Source organism: Chlorocebus sabaeus, chromosome 7 (genome assembly GCF_047675955.1).
Source record: "Chlorocebus sabaeus isolate Y175 chromosome 7, mChlSab1.0.hap1, whole genome shotgun sequence".
NCBI classification, from domain to species: domain Eukaryota; kingdom Metazoa; phylum Chordata; class Mammalia; order Primates; family Cercopithecidae; genus Chlorocebus; species Chlorocebus sabaeus.
In genome coordinates this window covers 129,593,580-129,600,914 of record NC_132910.1, presented here as the reverse complement: position 1 = coordinate 129,600,914, position 7,335 = coordinate 129,593,580, and positions in this window count along the sequence as shown.

Below are 7,335 nucleotides of genomic sequence, written 5' to 3'. Positions count from 1 at the left end.
CCTTTATTTTGTTATGAAACTAGGAAAGAAATCCAGTTAAAACTAAGTGGGATTGATCTTTTCTTCAATGTTTAGAAATGTGTGCGTATGTATATTATTATGTGTGTATATGTATGTTATTAAGAAAATCACAAGAGAAAATACATTGACTATTCATTGGATGGAAGTGGATTATCATAAAGGTGTTCATCCTTATCATCTTCACACTGAGAAGGCTGAGGGAAAAGAGGAAGTGAGGTTGGTCTTGCTGTCTCAGGGGTGGCAGAAGCAGAAGAAAATGCATGTATAAGTGAATGTGCATAGTTGAAATTCATGTTGTCCAAGGGGCGACTGTATAATGTCTATATACATATTTCTACATAGATAACATTCTGTATATTTCTAGACATTATTTGTATTTATTTCTAGAATATGTTTTCCGACATAAAATCTTTCTAATTGGAATTGTACAATGAATAGCTATAGTTTTATCAGCAGAAATTATATTTTACTAGAAATACCAAAATATTATGCCCAATTCTATCAACTCTTTATGAAAAGAACGATAGCAGATTAATGCTCTAATGTTATTACTTATAGTTTTGTCCCTGAAACTCATGGTTAGTGATAAGCTTTGGCACAAAATGGAAAAATCAATTTCATGGCCACATGTAGGCCACTTTTTCTCACTCACCCGATGTTTAATGTCATTGTCCAAGGCATTTCATTATCTCAGTTCAAAATTTATGTACTTCAGCTCACTATATAATATAATGCATAGTATCTATCCCTTTCAAAATTACATGTCACGTTTTTGTACCGTATCACTTCACTTAGATTTTCTTTGTTCTAATATCACTATTACTCTCTCAATGGTCATCATGGTGCAAAGGAAGCCATGGTAAACCCACGTGAATCACAACTCCCAATTATGGTCAAAACTTCCCGGATTTTAAAAGATATTAATTAATTTAAAGGGAGAATAAGTAATCCAATACAGTCCCCAGGATATAGCAGTGTTTAACAAATATCAGTTTTATTATTTAACTATTTAATGTAATTAATGGGGAGTGCTACCCCTTACAAATTAAGATGTGTGAAATATATTCAAACGATAGTAGCTACCAGTGTAATAAAAAAGTTGACAAAATAATGACAATAAGAAGAAAAGGATTTAAAGAAAACAAAAAGAGACAATGTGTGTTCATTTCTTATACACAATTCATTGTCTCTGTTAATGTCAAAAGACATTTATATGCAGTGAGTTATAAGCAAAAGAGTTAGACTATTGAGCTCTGTGATAAATCAAATATGAGAGTTAATTGGAAGGTTCAGTGTACATAATGCATAGATTACTTGTGTTCAAAGAATAAGAATTTAATAACATATTAAACTATACTGATTCATATTATATTTCCTGTGATGAGTATAAACAAATGTTAGGCTTCTACAGCATCTCCTTTTGATTGATAGAACATTAGCTATATTTTGAATTGAAACTGCTATAATACTGTTACACTGCAGAAGCACTGGCTGATGGTAATAGTTGATAACATCTAAGGTAATGGATGTCATTATTCAAGGAAAGTAACAGTGAAAATTAAAATACTAATATAATACTAATAATAAACTTTAAACTACTAATGTTTAACTATAAAAACTGAACATTGTATATCAAATCCAAATATATTATTGTTAAAAACAATTATAAGCTGACTTCATCAGATACAATTATCGTACAGAATATTTTGTTTTGGTTATGCATTTTAAAAAATACATTATATAATGGAAAATATCTAATTGCAAAAATGAGAAAATGAATATGTGTCAATATACTCTACATAAAGAGTTAGTACTTCGTTGATAGGTAATATTTTACTTAAGATGTAATTTCTTATAATTAATATAAAAATGAGGAAGACACAAATAATGGTAAAATAAATTTTCAATCTTTTCTTAATTCTTTTAAAATGATGAGCTTAGGGTGTTTAAAATAAATTTAAACAGTATTACATATGTAACAAACCTGCACGTTATGCACATGTATCCTAGAACTTAAAGTATAATAATAATAATAATAATAATAATAATAATAAACAGTATAATTTTGGCAAATATCAAAGGGCTCTTTATATTGTTTCTTACAGGTAGTTTTATATTACAACATTAATCAAACACAGGTCATTCCTCCTTATTTTATAGGAATTACAAACACTTATCACTATGAAGTTATCACTTAAACAGCCGTACTGTACAAAAGATTTCCCAGCATGATGGTAAGAATTTCAAATAATAATTTTCTCAATAAAACAAAAACTGAAGTTTCATAAAGTAAGTTATTTATGCAAATATGTATGAGAACATATGTTCTTTTGAAAAACAACAAGTGGAGTGTCTTCTTACAGGAGTATTAATGATGATAATGCCATTAAAATAAAAAACTTCTGTAACTACAGAACTATAAATTTAGAATATCAACTGGAGGATACAGGTGTCTTGACAGATGTGAAACACAATACAACAAACTTCAAAGAGACAATAAACTGAAAAGAATCTTGCTAATCACACATACACTTATCATGGTCTCCATATGAGTCCACGCTGCACAATGAGATCCACTTGAAGGCTGTGTGGAAAAGAACTGAAATCTATGTGTATATAGTATAAAAATAATTAATATCAAGATATTTAAAAATTACCATGTTTTAAGTTTTACATATTATTAACTACCATCTATTTTTACTTTATATTTTTATGTAGGTAAATTTTTCATGAACAAAAGAGAATATATACCTTCTATGTTAATAGAGAATGAATATATACATAAATTATATAATATTTTTAATAAGCTTTTATCATTAGCCATGGACATTTTGTAATTTTGAAGGACTACATATTTATTTGTATACATGTACATGTGCACTTTCTTACATGTGTATTTTACTTTAATAATAAGTTTAATATATATAAAGCTGAAAATCTGTCATTACTTAGGATTATAGCATTTATTAATCTGTCATTACTTAGGATTATAGTATTTATAACAGTACATTTATTTAATATATTTGTGCGTATTTTGATGATTTTCTTATAGGATCATGTGTAACTGGTAAGAAGGCCAATATCTCATTTTTCTAATTTACACTAGTGGTTAATACCATGTAACCCTGAAAATTTCCTATATACTTTTTAAAATACATTTTTAGATTTAATTTTTCAAGCATAACTCATAAGTCTTAGAATAGCTAAAATTAATCCATCTACAACCTGGCACTTTGCAAAATTTTAATAACTTGATGTAGTGATTCCTTAATGCTAATGAAGTCTATTTCTTTATTTTAGGTTAGTCCTCTTATTTATGATTCAGACAGTGGAAAATGGCTTTACATAGCATCTTATGTAAAAATGTTTTCTTCTCCCGTCGTGTAGGCTGTTAAGCTGGCAGTGAACACATTTTCTTTTTGACACAATGTACTAATTTTGATATTAGCATATCACACTTAACTGCAAAGTACAAGTTCTTAACATGATTGTATTTTTATACTTAAAATTAAGGTAAATGGTAATTTCACACAGTGCTTCACTTCCCAAGCACTGTAAATGTTTTATTAATGTAGTTTCAATAAGGAAAAGTGTTAAGCTAAGACAGGTTGTTATATTTATAAATTCAACAATAAAACAAAGGCTCTAATTCAAAAAATAAAACAGACTCGGATTCCTAGGATTTGGATGTATGGTAATTCTAACATGAAAGTCACAATATAGGATAATGATAATGTTTACTGCTTATGTTAAACCATCTTCTATAATGTTGTAATGTGTCTTGGGGTCACACCCTGTTTCTAATGTGTTCCAATGAGAAGTGACCTTGGGCAAATTATTTCATCTCTGTGCTTCAGTTATTAGGTCACTTACCTGTTAAATGATTACAATAGTATGCTCAGGTAGGTCTTTTCAAATTTAAATCAGAGGTTGAGCTAAAACCTTTACAATAAAGCCCAAAAATGTAAATATCAATTAAAATATTATTTTTTATTATCATTGTTATTCTTGGTTATTATTGCTATATTGTGCTATGGCAGAAGTTCTGGAAAGCTTCCCCAAATTACAATATGGGTGAATATGAAATAAAATATTTTAAATGTCACATTTGAATGTAAACAGCATTCACACCCCCTCAAAATTAAAAATTTCCAAGTCGAATATTCTTATATTCATTAAAATATCAACAAAATTCTGCTGCTAGAGATGAATTTACTGATTTTGGTTTTAAAAAAGAGCATTAAGTGATAACATCGGATACATCCAGTCCAAAATGTAAAGATACATTTAGGCAATTCTAGTTTAAATTGAGCTTCACTGAGGTTAGGATCTGAAAAGAATGAGGTCTTCTGGTAATCAGAAAAGCCCCAAGTACAGAAAAGATGAATGCCGTCCATACTATTTGATTAAAAGTCCATGACATTGCCTTTGAAGTTCTTAGAAAAATTGATGGGGCCAAATGTGTAGCTACTTCACCGATAGCTGCTATATTTTAATTATTTTGAATAATTTGATAATCGGCAGAGACATGAAAATATTTTTTCAGACAGGGATTGAGATAATCCGGCAACAATTTTTACCATAGCTCTGCAAATTGTTCATTATTATTTTAAAATAGGAGTAATAATGACCTCTTTTCTCTTTCTAAAAAAAGGCTATTTGAAGAGAATTAAGTCAGCTTTACTTACATAGATAGTAAAGAAGAAAAGTATATAAATAAATAAATTTAGTCTAGTTGATTAAGGTTTGGGGATTTTAGTTGCAATCCTGAAATGATAGAGGTTCGCATACTGCACACATTTTTAAAAAATTAAATTTAGTAGCTTGTAAAACTTAGTATTTACAAGATGAAAAGAGTTATGGAGAAGGATGGTGGTGATGATTGTGCAACACTATGAATGTGTTTAATGCTACTAAACTGAACACTTAAAATGGTTAAAATGGTAAATTTTATGTTATGTACATTTCTCACAATTAAAAAATTAAACTTACTGTTTGAAAATTAAGCTCTTATTGAATCATGCCATTCACATGTCCTACTGAAGTTGCCTATCAATAATTTACCTTTGTTTATTATCTAGCATGTGCTTTATCACCTTACATAGGTCATTCTATGTTAAATTTTTGGTAAAATGATTTCAAATTCACTGTGCAAATTACCTATGAATTCATTTGCTATACCTAATTATGCTTTCATTTGGATTTTTTTTTTTTTTTTTTTTTTTTTTTTTGAGATGCAGTCTGGCTCTGTCGCCCAGGCTGGAGTGCAGTGGTGCGATCTCAGCTCACTGCAAGTTCTGTTTCCCGGGTTCACACCATTCTCCTGCCTCAGATTCCCGAGTAGCTGGGACTACAGGTGCCCACCACCACACCCGGCTAATATTTTGTGTTTTTAGTAGAGACAGGGTTTCACCGTGTTAGCCAGGATGGTCTCGATCTCCTGACCTCGTGATCCTCCCACTTCGGCCTCCCAAAGTGCTAAGATTACAGGCATGAGCCACTGCTCCCAGCCTCATTTGGATCTTTGAATATGTTCCCTTCACTTTTGTCATATTTTAGAATTCCAGCTACATCACTTTTCCTTTACCTTTCCTTTCTCTCTTTCTCTCTCTCTCTCTCTCTCTCTTTTTTTTTTTTAATCCTTTTTTCTGTTTTTGAGATGGAGTCTCACTTTCTTGCCAGGCTAGAGTGCAGTGACCCCATCTCAGCTCACTGCAAGTTCCGTCTCCTGAGTTCAATCAATTCTCCTGCCTCAGCCTCCCGAGTAGCTGGGGCTACAGGCAGGCGCCACCACACCCAGCTAATGTTGTATTTTTAGTAGAGACGGGGTTTCACCATGTTAGCCAGGATGGTCTAGATCCCTTGACCTCGTGATCAACCCGCCTTGGCCTCCCAAAGTGCTGGGATTACAGGCATGAGCCACCGCACCCGGCCTACCTTTCCTTTCCTTTTTAATTCACATCAGGTAATGTCTAATTTTTCTGTCTTCTTGTTCTGTCTCTTCTACAAAGGAACACACACTCTCTTCTCTGCCCACAGACTTCTCTCCATGCCTGGTGTTCTGCCTGTTTATCTCCTAGGACGTTATTTCCCTTCTGTCAGTGGAGCCTCTCCATTCTCAGTTTGCGTGTCTGTGTGTGTGTGTGTGTGTTGTCCATGTTTGTTTTTTAATTCTATCTACCCCATTTTTACTAACATATAATGCTCCATTTGGTTATTGTTTTCATTTTTAGAAAAAAAATATGTTTTCTGCTATCTTTCTTTTTTTAATTGACATGAAAATTGGACCAGATTAAAGAACATTTTTGAAGGAGCGAAAGATGACGGTCAGTAGATGTCTTCCTGGACTCATCCCCCAACTAAGCTTTGATTTTATCGGATCTAAATCTGATTTTATCAGATCAGATTTGATCTGATGTTCCTTCTTGACATGTCTATGGTGACTACCCTGGGAACAACACATTCCCTTTTCTTCAGTCCTCTTCTTTTACTACTTCAACAAGTCTTGTCTATTCCTCTTTAGCAGAAACATCATAGTAGCTAAGATAGTTATGAAGGTAGGTTGCATATTAGTATAATCTGAGAGACAACAATAAATGCCCCTTTATCAACCAAGGTGGACTCTGAAGTTAAAGAAACAAAAGTTCTCTATGGTTTGAGGGTCAGATGTCTGCTGGCATGGCAACTCTCTAAGTTCCTCTAGCTACAAGACAAAAAGACTCTCTTGCTAAACACCCTAACAATAGGAGCTGTCAGGCAATTTATCGGACGCGTCCCAATTCTGACTTACAACCTGGACCACTACAACTGTGATTGGAGAGATGACCTGCCTTACAGACATTCTTTCCTGATAAGCAACTGCAGGTCTTAAGCCCATTCCAGCAGCTTACAGAGGCTGTGCACAAACTGTCTTTGTGTGCTCCAGTTCACCTTTTGGTTTAAATAGCCAAATTCCACCATATTTTAATACTGAAACCTGCCCCAAAGTGAACATGAGATATATGTTACATATATGTTCATCCATTCTGTGTGTGCTTGGCTCACTTCATAAATATGTATAGCTTTTACCCCAAACCTGCTGAATATGTATGACTCTATTGTGTGATACAGGCTCTGTGAGGCATAAAACCCAACCTGTTTTAAAGACAGAGCACCCAGCAAACTCACGCAGGAACAGAAAACCAAGCACCACATGTTATCACTTGTAAATGGGAACTGAATAATGAGAACACATGAACACACTGGGGGAATAACACACAGTGGGACCTGTTGGAGGGTTGAGGGTGGAAGCAGGGAGAGTATTAGGAAGAATAG